Raw genomic sequence first — 13,837 nt, forward strand, 5'->3', positions numbered from 1 at the left:
TTTAACAGATGCAAAACTGAAAGAAAGGGTTTTCTTTGAGCCTCAAATAAAGAAACTCCTCCAAGTTGACGTATTTAACAAAAACAACACAACAAGCGGCCCCTAGTCAGAAACTGGAAAATCCGCTATGTACATACATAGATATATATATATATATACAATGATATATATATATGATACATATAATGATACAATATATAATGATACATACAATGATATATACATATAATCGTGTTAATTATAATGTTATAGGTGTAATGAACATGTAACATGTTCACACAGCAAATCACATCACGCAACTAATCAGAAGTATTAATTGTGGTACAGGAACCAGAAGACAGCAGTCTTTTTCTGTTCTAGAAAGAACGAAAACCGCACCCACTGGAGGTAGTGCTATACCAATGGTTGTTAGCTAATTCTGTGTCCACAGCTGCCCAAACTGGGGTACCAGCTTAAATAAAAAAAAAAAAAAAAAACAGTAGATGGTAGGTGATATCAGTTTTAAGAAATATCGATAGACATTGGAGGTGTTGGGTTGGTTCCTTGTTGTTGATATGTTGATAAACTTGAGAAGAGTTGCTTTCTTTTGGTGAAAACAGCAGAGCAGAACTGTTGTAGAGCTGAGAACGATTGAGAATTTTCAGTCAGCGATACAGAATGTGCGTCCAGGTTTCCTCAACACTACACAAGCAGAGATTGGTGTCAGACAAGCCAAATTGAAATAGTTTGCAGTTGATGGAGCCGTGCCCAGTAAGTATATACGATGTTGTTAGGCTGGGAGAAAACCATTGGCGGACGTTCTTGTTGAGAGGGAAGGTAACTGCAGGAACAAAAGAGCGGGTGACTTCACCAGTAGTACTGGAATCCCATCGTGATTGCCACACACTGATAAGTTCATTCCAGATTCTCCGTTTCTCGTCTTTGATGTGAGCAGTTAAGTTGCATGAGATGCCGAGAATCTCGCCGGGAACTCTCTGCTTTAGACGATAGTATAGTCCTTTGAAGATTACATGCAGGTCTAGTGGTAAGACTCCAGCAAGGACCTGCAGGGCAGCAGAGGACACTGTCCTGCAGGCCCGGAGCATGGCAAGTAGCATAATCCGTTGAATGGAGATGAGCTTGGAACGGAGTTTAACATTGATGGCTCTATGAAACCAGACTCCCGAAGCATATGTTGTTATTGGTACGAATACTGCTGTATAATATAGTAAGAGATTTTTTTTTTTTTTTTTTTTGATTTGGTAGTTGTTGGCGCATCGGCTTCTGTGGCCATATTGCACCTCCCAAGGTTTTTGCAGTACTTTGATCCAAGCCCGAGGCGAGAATCGAACCCGCGACCTTTGGGTTGCCGGGAAGGTACTTTACCCACTCGGCTAGCCCGGTCGGCTCTATAGTAAGAGAGTCTTCCTATTTAGTTCCCAGTCCGATTTGGAAAATCGGATAACTGCTGCAGTGAACTTGTTAATCTTCGAGGCGAGAAGGTTAACCTGTCATCTAAAATTACGCCAAGATGTTTTAATTCAGGAACAAAAGGGATTTGCTTTCCGTCTATCTTTATATTTGGAGGTCTTCTGTAATCTAACTTGCCCTTAAAAACCATCAGTTTTGTTTTTGTGGCAGATATTCGCAGTTTATGTATACTTGACCACTTGATTAGCTCAGAAAGAGTTATATCGGCTGATTGTTCTAGTTGAAGACGCGATCGACCTGGAATTAGAAGAACCAAATCATCGGCTTAGGCGAAGGCAGAGATATTGTCATGTTTTTTGCATGAGCCAGCTGTCCAAAACTATGTTCCAGAAGAGGGGTCCCAGAACTGATCCCTGGGAGGGCATCGTCTTGAGATGGTCCGTGAGAGAGACTGCTGTTTCGAGATTACTTGGATGAGTCTATTTTGGAAGTAGCTTCTAATAACTTGGAACAGTTGCTGAGAGCACTTGGCTTTGGTAAAACGATTGAGAGCGCTCTCCCACTAGAGGGAATCGAAAGCTCCCTCGAAGTCAACGAATATGGCCATTTCATATTTAGCCCTCGAAGCTGATATGTGGTTACCCAAAGAGACCAAGGCGTCTTCACAGGATTTTCCCTTCTTGAAGCCAAATTGGGATGGAGAAATTAAGTTTTGACCTTCAATTAAATCTGCTACTCTGGGTGCTAACAATCTTTCAAATAGTTTGCCAAGGTTTGCCAAAAGAGAGATGGGTCTGTATGCTTTGGGATCTGATTTATTTTTGTCCGGCTTGTGAATAATTTTGATCAGAGCTACCTTCCAGAGATTAGGAAATATCCCCTCAGTAAGACACATGTTGTACATAGTTAGAAGTGTTTCTGGAAAGATTTCGGCAAATTTGATAATTACAGCATTTTCCACAAGATCTAAACCCGGACATTTATGGATATTTATTTTGCTTAAGGCCAGCTTTAGCTCGGGAAGAGTGAAGAGATCCGTTTCATATGAGATGTGGTAGGTTGAGTTGCTGTCCCTGATAGATAGATATTTGTTCTGGAGTTTCTGTGGTGAGATCGTCCAGGGGAAGCAAGCGATCCAGGATAGCGTTAACTGAGTCATTCCTGTTAGTCGTTTCTGTGTTTTTGTTAACTACAGCGTTGTACACTTCATGAGAGTGATACTTGTTTTTGCTAATTTTATATAATAGATCCCAGGGATCAGAATTTCCTGTGGAGTGAATTAAGTGTTGCCAGGAGGCAAGTTTTTGTTTTGCAATTGTATTTATGTATTCGTTCCGCTGGCGTTTATAGATATTTTTTAGTCTCGTGACTTCTGGTTCAGGCCAGTACCTTCTCCGTTGAAAGTCTCTGCGTGCTTTGTGTACTTTTTTGCGCAGAGTGGAAAGTTCAGCTGTCCACCATGGAACTGTAGTATGCTAGCTAATTTTCTTTTTAGCGGAGCGTTCTGTAGCACGAAGTAAGGCAGCCTGTACATAGAATGCATATTCTGAGGCATTGAATTGGTTCAAAGACCGGCGAGTGTCAATGTCAAAATCCTGGTGAATTAAAGACATAAATAAAGGCCATTTGATGGTTTTGATAGAAAATCTAAGATCTTTTGGAGGAGGAGAAGGAGGGGGACCTGTAGTATTTGGAAGAAGAGATACCTTAAAAGTTATTGCTCGGTGGTTACTGTTTGTGTAGTCAGTATGTATGGTCCAATCAGAGATCGTCGAGGACATGGCGGACGTTGAAATGGTTAAATCAATGTTTGATTCTCTGTGGACGTTTGAGAAGGTGTGCGGTTGGTTGGGTAAGTTGTGCAGATTTAAATTGTAGGTGAATAAAAATTCCTCGAAAATCCTACCTCTGTTGTCCAAGACACTGCTGAACCATAAGAAAGATTTTGCGTTTGAATCAGTTGTAATTATTAAATATGTGGGATTTAAAATAGCAAATGCCTGTTCTAGATATCTTTGTGATAAATTAATATCTGCTGATGGTGGACAATATAGTGACAGTAAGTAGAACAAGAAAGTTGATGTAGAGACTAAAATACAGGTGGAATTTTGATTACACAAACCAGAGATAACAGTGATATCCAGCTTGTTGTTGAATATGACGGTGGCAGATTTAGGATCTGTTGCAGAGAACTGGATGATTCTTGTAGTCATGGGATATCCCATAACTTTGGAAGATTGCCCATAAATGTGCTTAGAGACATAAGGTTCCTGAATGCATATAATATCAAATAAATTTTCTGTTGCAATGAGCCTGATCTCATCAGCAACGCATCTAGAGTGTTGTGCATTGATCTGCATGATTTTAAGTTGGAAGGGAGAGTCTGGTTCGCTGCCTGGCTATGCAGAGAGAAGCACACTGCCCGTCTTTGGTCTCGAGATCGCTTGTACCGCTGGTTGTTCATTATGATTGCCAAACGATGATATTACCAAGAGACCTGCGGGCCAGATATCTGTGTTTAGATATCTTTCTATATTGCGACTTTTGATCTTAATCCGGAAAGAAGAATAGGATGAATGCCTGGTATGGACCTTTATGGGGGTACCAGGCATGTTGAGCTGCTTCAGAAGGGTTTCAATTTGTTCTACTGTTGTTTCCGCGCATAGTCGACTTATAAAAATGCTGAAGGGCCTCATCCTCCTTCCTCTACGCTGCACCGTTTTAATACCCAGTGTGTTAGGGTTAGAGCCAATAACTGCATCACGATTCTGAGCTGCTTGGGTGAAGAAGATCTTGTCTTGCTTGGAAGTAACGTTACTGTTGATAGGTGCTGATTTAATTCTCCATGCTCTTGGTTCAACTGTCTTCTTGGAGCTACTTTCAAACGGCATGTTGTGACCATCAGTTGTATTTGTTGCATTACCGTTCGTTGTTGGTCGGAAGTAATGCTGTTGTATGTTTTGCTGCAGATCGCTCGATTTGGGCTGTTTGGATTTTTTTGTAGTTCAGTTCTGAACCTCTGACGGCTGCTTTAGTTGGTCTTCTGATGTTCTGATGCATTATTTCTCCTTGTGCAGCTGGTAACTGGTGTGTAGTCTGGTTCGGTCTAAGGAATCTGGAGTTTTTCTTTGTGTGATTTTTTTGATAAATTCTAAATAGTCAGAATTCCTTATCATTTCTTCAAGAGGACTAGAGACCTCAAGAGCAGGTTTATTATTATTATTATTAATCGGCACCTTAGGTTGCTGCGGTACAGTCTCACTAGGCGCGGAGGAGACAGGGTCTAATGTTTGAGTACCCACTTCCCTTTTGAGTATGACTTCCTTTTCTTTTGTTGAGCTATTCGGGGTTCTTAGGTATGTTTCAAGAGTATCAGCTATTCTGTTAATGCCTTCAAGTATCATCTCAAAGCCCTTTGTTTCATGCCCTTCTCTGTGCAATATTAAATCCTCAATTTTCTCGAGACGTTGTACCCAGTTTTCTAGTTTTTTTCCCATTGGCCGACGAGATAATTTTTTCTAAATTATTTATCTCGCTAATACAAGTGGCATGAAGTTCTGAATTTTTTCTTTTTATATCTCTGTTTTTGCTACCGGGTTCAAAGATCGCAACAGATTGTGGTTTATTGTCTTCTGTGTGGGTTATTGCTCCGGGCGTCCTCGGTTCAGGTATGCCGTCCGAATCAGGCGGTCCAATAATTGTAATGTTATTTCGTGTATTCTTTGCTTTTCTAAGTGTTTTCTTCATTGTGATTTTCCTGTACGGAAATCTGAAAGTGCCGGTCGGGGAGTTATTCCTAGAAACGCTAGAGCTACAATTAGTTGGCTGGACACCGGAGGCACGTATTGGCCTGTCACTTAGACGTTTTAATTGTGCACATTCCTTTCGTGGGCAGGTAGAAGATTTAGATTTCTTCATTATTAGGCCAAATGGAAATTTCCAGACAATTGTTTACAAGCCCTAAGGATACTTGTAGGGTAGATCTATACTTGGACGGAGCAGGAATTTGAACTGGGGGAAAATTCCTAAGGGAATTGATTGGATTATTAGCATTAGCATTAACATTAATAGAGGCATTTGATGCAAGAAGCTTATGCAGCATCAGCCAAAAAAATAAAAATAAATAAAAATAAATAATAAGAAATAACTACTTCCACTTCACCCCTCTGTTCGTTCGAAATACCTGTCCAGCTGTTATCCCAACAGCAAGGTCGATACTAGCACTTTTGACCTTGGAAGCCTATTGTTCCAGAATTCTGGCAATCAGCAGTAACATTATCGGCCGTCTAATATTAATTTTAAAATTGAAAATTGCACTGTACCTGTTACTTGTGGAATTAAATGGAAAGGATTGACGTATAGCTTACACTTCCTGGATTCCGTAGATGTCAAATATGGATCAGTTTGGTGAAGCTAATACAAGAACATAGTAACTAAACTGGGAGCACACAAACATGCGACTTGACCGTGGAAAGACTGCTAAGTATGACCTGAAAGACTGCCAAGTTGACGTATTTGAAACAAATACGAAAAAACTTCGTGCTTGACGAGCTGGTGCCTCGATTTCCCAAACGGCTGAACTGGTGGGGGTGTTCGAGAGCCGCTGTAGTTAAAGTGTACCAGGATTGGCGTCAAAATGATCAAACAACGACCCGACGGCAAAACTGCAAAGGTCAATGAAAGGTTGAAGTTAGAGGTGAGCGCAGGGTCCGACGACTCGCATAGGCGAACAGGCGTAACACTGTTGAAGAGTTGACAACTCAATACAACATGAGACAACCCGGAACAATATCTGGCATGACCATGCGTCGCATGCTCGCACGTATGGTCTATACCAGCAGACGACCCCTGTGGCATCATCTCCTAACCAAGGTTCATATGCGTAAAAGACTCGCCTGGTGCAAATTGCATGCAAGTTGGATGTTAGAAGACTGGAAGAAAGTGTGCTGGTCGGATGAGTCACGTAATTTACTCCACACCGTGGATGGTCGTGTACGGATTTGGTGTCAACAACATGAGGCTCATGATCCATCAAGCATGGTATCAAAAGTGCAGGCTGGTGGAGGCGGTTGTATGGTGTGGGCCATGTTTCACTGGCAGGAACTTGGACTCCTGGTGCATGTGGAACAACGTATCACTGGTCTCCGCTATCGTCAACTGCTTGCTGACTGTGTACGCCCCGCTATGTTACACTTTTTCCCGAATGGCGATGGTGTTTTCCAAGATGACAATGCGCCAAGACATCGGGCACTTGTTGTGCAGGAATGGTTTGAGGAACACAGTTCTGACTTCCAGCATTTCGACTGGCCTCCGAACTCCGCCGATATTAATCGCATAGAGTACTTGTGGGACACTATGGAAAGGCATATCAGGCTTCTGGATACACAAATCACCTCCATACCTGCACTGCTGGCCGCATTACACACAGCTTAGTTGGCCATACCTCCCGAACGCTTCCGACATCTTGTTGAATCAATGCCACGTCGGATAGCTGCTGAGGGCAAAAGGAGGACCTACGAAGTATTAGGCAGGTGGTCATAATTCAGTGATCACTCAGTGTATATAATAATGTACAGACATGTAAGTAATTAAAAGTAAGTAAACAACTAAGTCATAGTGCAGATATAAAAGTACATACATTCTGCTTGCGATAGTTTCGATGTTGTTTTTCTCTAGTTACACAGGAAAAGTTATCTCAAGTTTACATATGTAAGGACACAAGTGGCCACATGAAAGGCACATAAATGGGATATTTCCGTTGATAAGCTTGATACATATGAGAAGTGCTCGACTTCGTTTTTTTAAATAAAAAGTAATAAATATTGTACTTGGGTTCGTGTAAGTAATGCTAAAAGAAATATTTTTTTTCTCTAAGTTTCTATTTATAATAAAGAGAAGAGAATTACACATGTGTTATTGAGAATAAAGGAGACTGGAGATGTTGCATTTCTAGTCCCAACTGTCAAGATTATTAATTGGAATCAATAGGAAAGTCTCTGATAATTTTACAATTTTGTACCGTATTCACTCATTGAAAAGTCCATTAAAGTAGATCTATATTCAGACTGCCACAGTGGCTGCAGGGAAATTTATTTTGACAGCTAAGGTTTCCACAGAGTAACAAACATGCTTAGTTTCACCGGCCCATCTTTATGCTGAGCTTTCACATTAAATGTACAGACTGAGAGAGAGAGAGATTATGGAGAGTATCTGAAGACATTAAGTATTCTTTAAAGAGAGAGAATGTTTGTTCTCGTAACCATTGTGCATTGAACGCATGAGGCCATATGACTTGCATCTCACAATACAAATATAAACAGGAAGAAAGAAGAGTGTAACGTGGAATGCACAAAGACTACCAAAAGGAGACAGAGAAGAAGAAAAGGAAATTACTTCAACTCAGAGCAAAAAAGATATTGGGAAGCGAAGGCTATAAATACCAAACATGTTCCTTAAATGTTGTTATTATGCTTTAAATATTTTAAAGATAAAAATGCTAATGTATTCCATATACATTGCACAAAATCAGAGGCCAACATTTCGATCTGAGTTTTCTAAGGACCTTCCTCTTTTGCGCAATATACACTGTAGAAAGATAATTACTGTTTTTAGTTTGCCATTGCTTCGGTGTGGGAGAGGCTTAGCTAATCCAGCTGATGTTGCTTATGAATTGAGTACGTACTTCGCATCGATCTTTAATGACGAAAGACCCTTATGCTGAGGAGAAGCTGCACTGATGAGGCTCGGACATTAGTGAATTTAGTGATTTTGAAATTACAGACGACAGTTTATTAGAATAACCTTTCGAGCCTAAGGCAGTAATTTTGAGGGAGACGGCTAGAGAGCCCAGTGAACCAATGAGGTTAACTATGAGGACATCATTGGACACAGGAGACATTCCTGTGGATTGCAGAACTGCCTATGTATTCCCAGTACATAAAATCGGTTTTAACAGTTAAGTCGATAACTGCAGTCCGGTTAGTCTGACTTCAGTGACAGGAGAAATCTTGGAGATATTGATTAAGAGCGCAATCAGGAACATTTAGATAGAACTGGCATTCTGGAGGATACGAAACATGGTTTTGTTAAGGGAAAATCATGTTTAACTAACCTGGTAAGGTATTTCACTCAGTTTCTCATGAGCTGAATGTAGGGAACAGTTTCAGCATAGCTCATTTGGATTTTAGCAAGGCTCAGCAAGGCTAACTAACTGACTCATTCCCTCATGAGAGACTGATGTATAAGCTGCAACATGTTGGAATTACTGAAAAGATTCCAAGTTGGATTGCAGGGTAGAAGACAGAGGTTGCTATTAATGATCTTCAGATTGGTATGCGACAGAAGTGGGGGTTCCCCAAGGTTTGATTTGATTTGATTTCGATTTTTTATGGCGTAAAAACAAAATAGTTATATTGCGCCGTGACAGGGTTCCCCAAGGATCGTTTCTTGGACCATTGTTTCTGATTTTCATAAACGACATCGACGAAGGTATAGAAGGCGTGAGGTCAAATTTTGCAGATGTAGTGAAGAACGAACATTTTCGACATCGTTTATTTAGATTTTAGCAACGAATTTGACTCAGTCCCTCATGAGAGGTTACTGTATAAGCTGGAACATGTTAAGATTACTGAAAAGATTCTGAGATGGATCTCAGGATGGCTTCAGGGCAGAAGGTAGAGGGTGTGATTAATGAATATTCTTCAGATTGGTGTAAAGAAGAAGTGGGGCTTCAGAGGATCGGTTCTTGGACCACTGTTATTTCTGAATTTCATATACGACATTGACGAAGGGATAGAGGGTGTGATGACAAAAATTATGTAAAGATTGGGAGAGTTGTTAAGGATCAGCGCGAAGCAGTGCTCCTTCAGGATGACCTGAACAGACTTCAGAGATGGTCAGCGAAGTGGCAGCTATGTTTTAATTGAGAAAAATGCAAAGTGTTACACTTGGGGAATAGCAACTCCAAAATAACTTATACGCTTAGTGGAATTCAATTAAATAGAATAGAGAAGAAAAGGATCTGAGAGTTATGATACGGGCGGATATGGGGTTGTCTGAGCAGTGTAAACAGGCGGACATCAAAGTCCATGGTGTCCTGTCGATGATTTCTCGAACAATTGCCTGTACAGATAGGAAGGTTATAATCGCACTGTATAAGGCAATTGTAAGACCACACTTGGATTACTGTGTTCAAGTATGAAGACCTCATCTAAAAAAAAAAAAAAATTGATCTTTTTTGAGGGATCCGAAGACGGAAAAATCGCATCTGCAAAAGGACGATCGTACAAAGAAAGACTTCGATTGTGTCGTCTACAGAGGTTGGCAACCAAGCATCTTTCAAGCAATCTGATTGCGTTTTATAATTCTCTGAGAGGGGGGTAGTAAAAAGAATGAAGACACACTTTTCACTGTTATAAAGAATTCGGCTAATGGGGGAAACCCTGGGGTCCACTTCTCAACACTTGTTATAAAGAATTCCAGTACTAGGAGCCATACATTCAAATTACAGGGGAAGTTCAGACTACATTGTAGAAAGTTTTATTTTGAGTTAATGATTATTGGAACAAGTTGCTTCTGGAAGTAGCTGAGGCTGACAACAGTTTGAATAAATTCAAAGATCAACTGAATAATAATTACCCACATGAAGAGGGAAGCTCATAATTTGTTTATTTTCTTATCTACTTTTTGTAATTTTTTTGACCGGTGCAGAAAAGCCTGTCGCTTCCTTTGCACTATATGGCTAATACTACTAATAATATTAATACTAACTCACAACCTAAATTTAGCTGCGGGTTGACAAGCTTACCAAGACGGGGTTTCGATCTTTTAAACTTAATGTGGTCGAATTCACAACCTCAAAATACATTTTGAATATATTTGTTATGTATAATTAAAAATGTATGTATAATAAAAATCTGAAAATATATAATCTTTATAATGTATTAGAAGACGAAATGCACAAGGCATAATTTCTTATGGGTTTAGGTAATTAACTATATAATATCGGTGAAGTTACATACATAATTTTTTTAAAAAATATATAATAAAATAGTGTCCTTAATTTTATATTTACTTATACAGTGGTGTGCAAAACTTAAGGAACAACACTGTTTCTGAAGGTTACAACCACAAAATCTTTACTTAATGTACTCTTTACTGATGAAAGTAGATTCAGTCTCAGCAGCGATCTTGGACATGAGCTAAACTGGCGAGAGGTTGGCACACGGTATCACCCGAAACATCACTTAAAGTGATCGATATGACGGTTGAGGTGTTCTCGTCTGCTGAAACGTTATCTTGGATGGACATACACAACTCCAGATACTGGAAGGTGGTACAGTACTGTAACCGGCGCACACTTCTGTACTGAGGTAATCCTTCCCCATGTGCGTCTGTTCTGAGGTGCCATTGTCCCGAGTTCGTGTTTATGGATGACAATGCCACATCAAATGATTGTAAATAGAGTGTTATGTATTTTTGTATTTATGTAAATAAATAAATAAAAAAATGTACTTAGCTATGTACACCCGCCGGTATTGCACTACATCCGGCGGGTGCGGGATTTTAGTGCGCTGAGCACTGACAGTGAATAGTGGACCCGGATCTGGCTCCTCGAGCTTGGGACGGGCATTAGGCGGCAGCTGCCCAGGTGTTGGCAGCTCGCTAGTTCGAAGAGGCCTGACACACTTCTTTCAGGCCGTTTCACAGAGGTTTTGTACTGTCGCAGGTGTTCAAGGTGGAGATGGGCATTTGCCTAGGTGCCACCCTGACTGTCGCAGGTGTTCAAGGTGGATATGGGCATTTGCCTAGGTGCCACCCTGACTGTCGCAGGGGCCGACCGGGCTAGCCGAGTGGGTAAAGTACCTGCCCGGCAACCCAAAGTTCGCGGGTTCGATTTCCGCCTCGGGCTTGGATCAAAGTACTGCAAAAACCTTGGGAGGTGCAATATGGCCACAGAAGCCGATGCGCCAACAACTACCAAATCAAAAAAAAAAAAAAAAAAAAAAAGACTGTCGCAGGTGTTCAAGGTGGAGATGGGCATTTGCCTAGGTGCCACTCTGACTCAAGAACACATTAAAAAAAAATATATATATGTGTAATATATATATATTAACTATGTGTCTGCGCGGCTAGCACAGTGGTATCGTCACCATCCTCTTCCCACAAGCTGGAAAAGGCCAGGGTTCGAATCCCGTTGATGACGAGAGTAATTTTAATGTGCTTTTTTCACTCCGTGGCTGAGTTAGTTTATATCAGGCGTAGATGGAAAGGTTTTCCCCCAGAAACTGGGGATTTTTTGTCCAACAAAACAGGCAGTTTACAGACATCATATATAAACGGGTATATGTAAGAAATTACGGGTGGCCCTAATATAATAATTTGAATTTTTTGTACTTTGCTATGAGAAAACTGCTTTTGCTATTAAATGTATCGATCTCATATTGCAGAGGCACCTCTTTCACGAGTTGCCCTGATATTATACTACTCTAAATACTTTAAATAAAAAGAAAATATGCTTCTCCATTAGAGCAGTGCCTTATGTTTAAAGTGTATGATACTGCTCACACTCCTGTTTCGATACTTTTTGGGATGTCATTTTACTGGGCAGATACGCTTTGTGAAAACCATTATATTTAAGTCTAGGGCTTTTGCCCTAGACTTAAATACACTCCTTTAAAATTTAATTGTTCTGTGCTAGCACTGCATTTTATAGACAAATAGAAACGGTTGATTACCTTGTTTTACTTTAAATTGATTAATTTATTAGGAATTAATTAAATAATTGTAAATTAACAATTACTAACAGACTTCAAGCAATGAAATACATTTTTAAGTGCCATTATCTGTAAACGAGTGCCTATACGGAATAAAAAAGCGAATGGAATGTTACAACATTTTGCTCTCTAATATATACGGTATTTATATAAATGTTTGGCGAATGTTTCATGGTTGGCAGTTTATATCTGTTTCTTTAGACAGCTGATTGACGTTGAAAACTCTGAGGTTCAGTCAATAATTACATATCTTCACTGCCAAAGCTAATCTTCAAAAATGTGTAGTTTTTTTAGTTTTGTTTTTGGAAATTTTCGATTTCTACCAACCGAATGTTGTGCATATACAAAAGGGAAACTTCTTAACTTTCAGTTCTTTCGTTGAAATGTGTATCAGGATGTCAGTACAAACTAAATCGTCTTTTTCTTGTATCTTGAAAACTATTTCAATTCTTTTCATCCCCGAGTATGCTTGTTCAAATCGCATGACTTATTTTGACATTCCATTACCTCAGCAGCTGACATTTTACCGGAATCTCAGGAGGAGCTGGAAATTGATTTCATAGTTATTGTCATATGTATTCTGCCAAACTAAGCTGTTCCCGAGATGGAAAGGCAACGTCTCAATTCCTACACAAAAAGTTACAGAATTCTAAAATCTTTATATCTGTGATCGTGATCCATATTGGATTCCTTATCTATGTCTTCAACTAGTTCTAGTTTGGAAGGTCAATAAAGTGAATCACTAGAAATAACCAATTGAAATAAAATAATATACAATGGAAAGACCAAAATACCATAGAAAACTAACCTAAACCCTCACATAAAGTAAGGGTTTAGGTTTACTTTACTTTACTTTAAACTCAGTAATACATTTAACTAAAAACATGAATAGGGCTACGAAAAATCCAAATATATGGGCATTGAACTTATAAATGCATCTTATAAAAATGATTATTAGAAAGCATGGCTGGCAAATAGCATACATACATCTGCGTCTGATATCCTCTTTGGCAATTTAAACTTTTCCTACACATACTGCAAGAATGTCTGCTCAAAAAAAATATTGAATTCACCCCCCTCACCTCACAAACGAACACCCACCCAGAGGATAAAACCAACCGGACCTGATCTTAACGTATACTTACCGTTTATTTCACAATCAAATGGAAACATTATTCACATCTGACCTTGAGTCGATAGTTTTTTCTGTGCCAAACCCAACCATCTACTTCCAAGTGCCAAACGTTAGGAAAACCACAACGGTAATCTCCAAGAATGTAACATATTTTTAACTGCAGCAAGAAGTATTCCATCAAAAGCACTTGATCTGTGCCAGATTCTCTTAGCAGTGAACGTATTAACCAGATTGCTAAGGTCCTTAAAAAATTGTCAAATTAGGGTTACCCGAGAACATCCTGATCTACTCATGTGTATAATGGCCATGAATTGCGTGGTTGCGCGTTTTCTGGTTGGCTTACCTGTTTTGCTGGACAAAGAACCTGAGGTTTCCAGGAGCAAAAGCCTTGCTATCCTCGCCTAAGACCAACTAACTCAGTTATAATAATAATAATAAATAAAAAAAAAAATAAAAAAAAAACATTTACTCGTGTAATTGACAGGTTCGAACCCTGGTCTTTTTCACCCTGTGTAGG

The 13,837-nt window shown here is 39.7% G+C and overlaps 1 protein-coding gene across 2 annotated transcripts in view; it reads right to left on the reverse strand.

The window, feature by feature from the left end:
* The window catches only part of LOC150084415 (adenylate cyclase type 8-like), a 405,296-nt gene that overhangs the window by 282,918 nt on the left and 108,541 nt on the right, over positions 1-13,837 (reverse strand). The window lies entirely within an intron of this gene.

The sequence above is a fragment of the Mastigoproctus giganteus genome, chromosome 6 (genome assembly GCF_048544385.1).
Source record: "Mastigoproctus giganteus isolate SK-2022 chromosome 6, ASM4854438v1, whole genome shotgun sequence".
NCBI classification, from domain to species: domain Eukaryota; kingdom Metazoa; phylum Arthropoda; class Arachnida; order Uropygi; family Thelyphonidae; genus Mastigoproctus; species Mastigoproctus giganteus.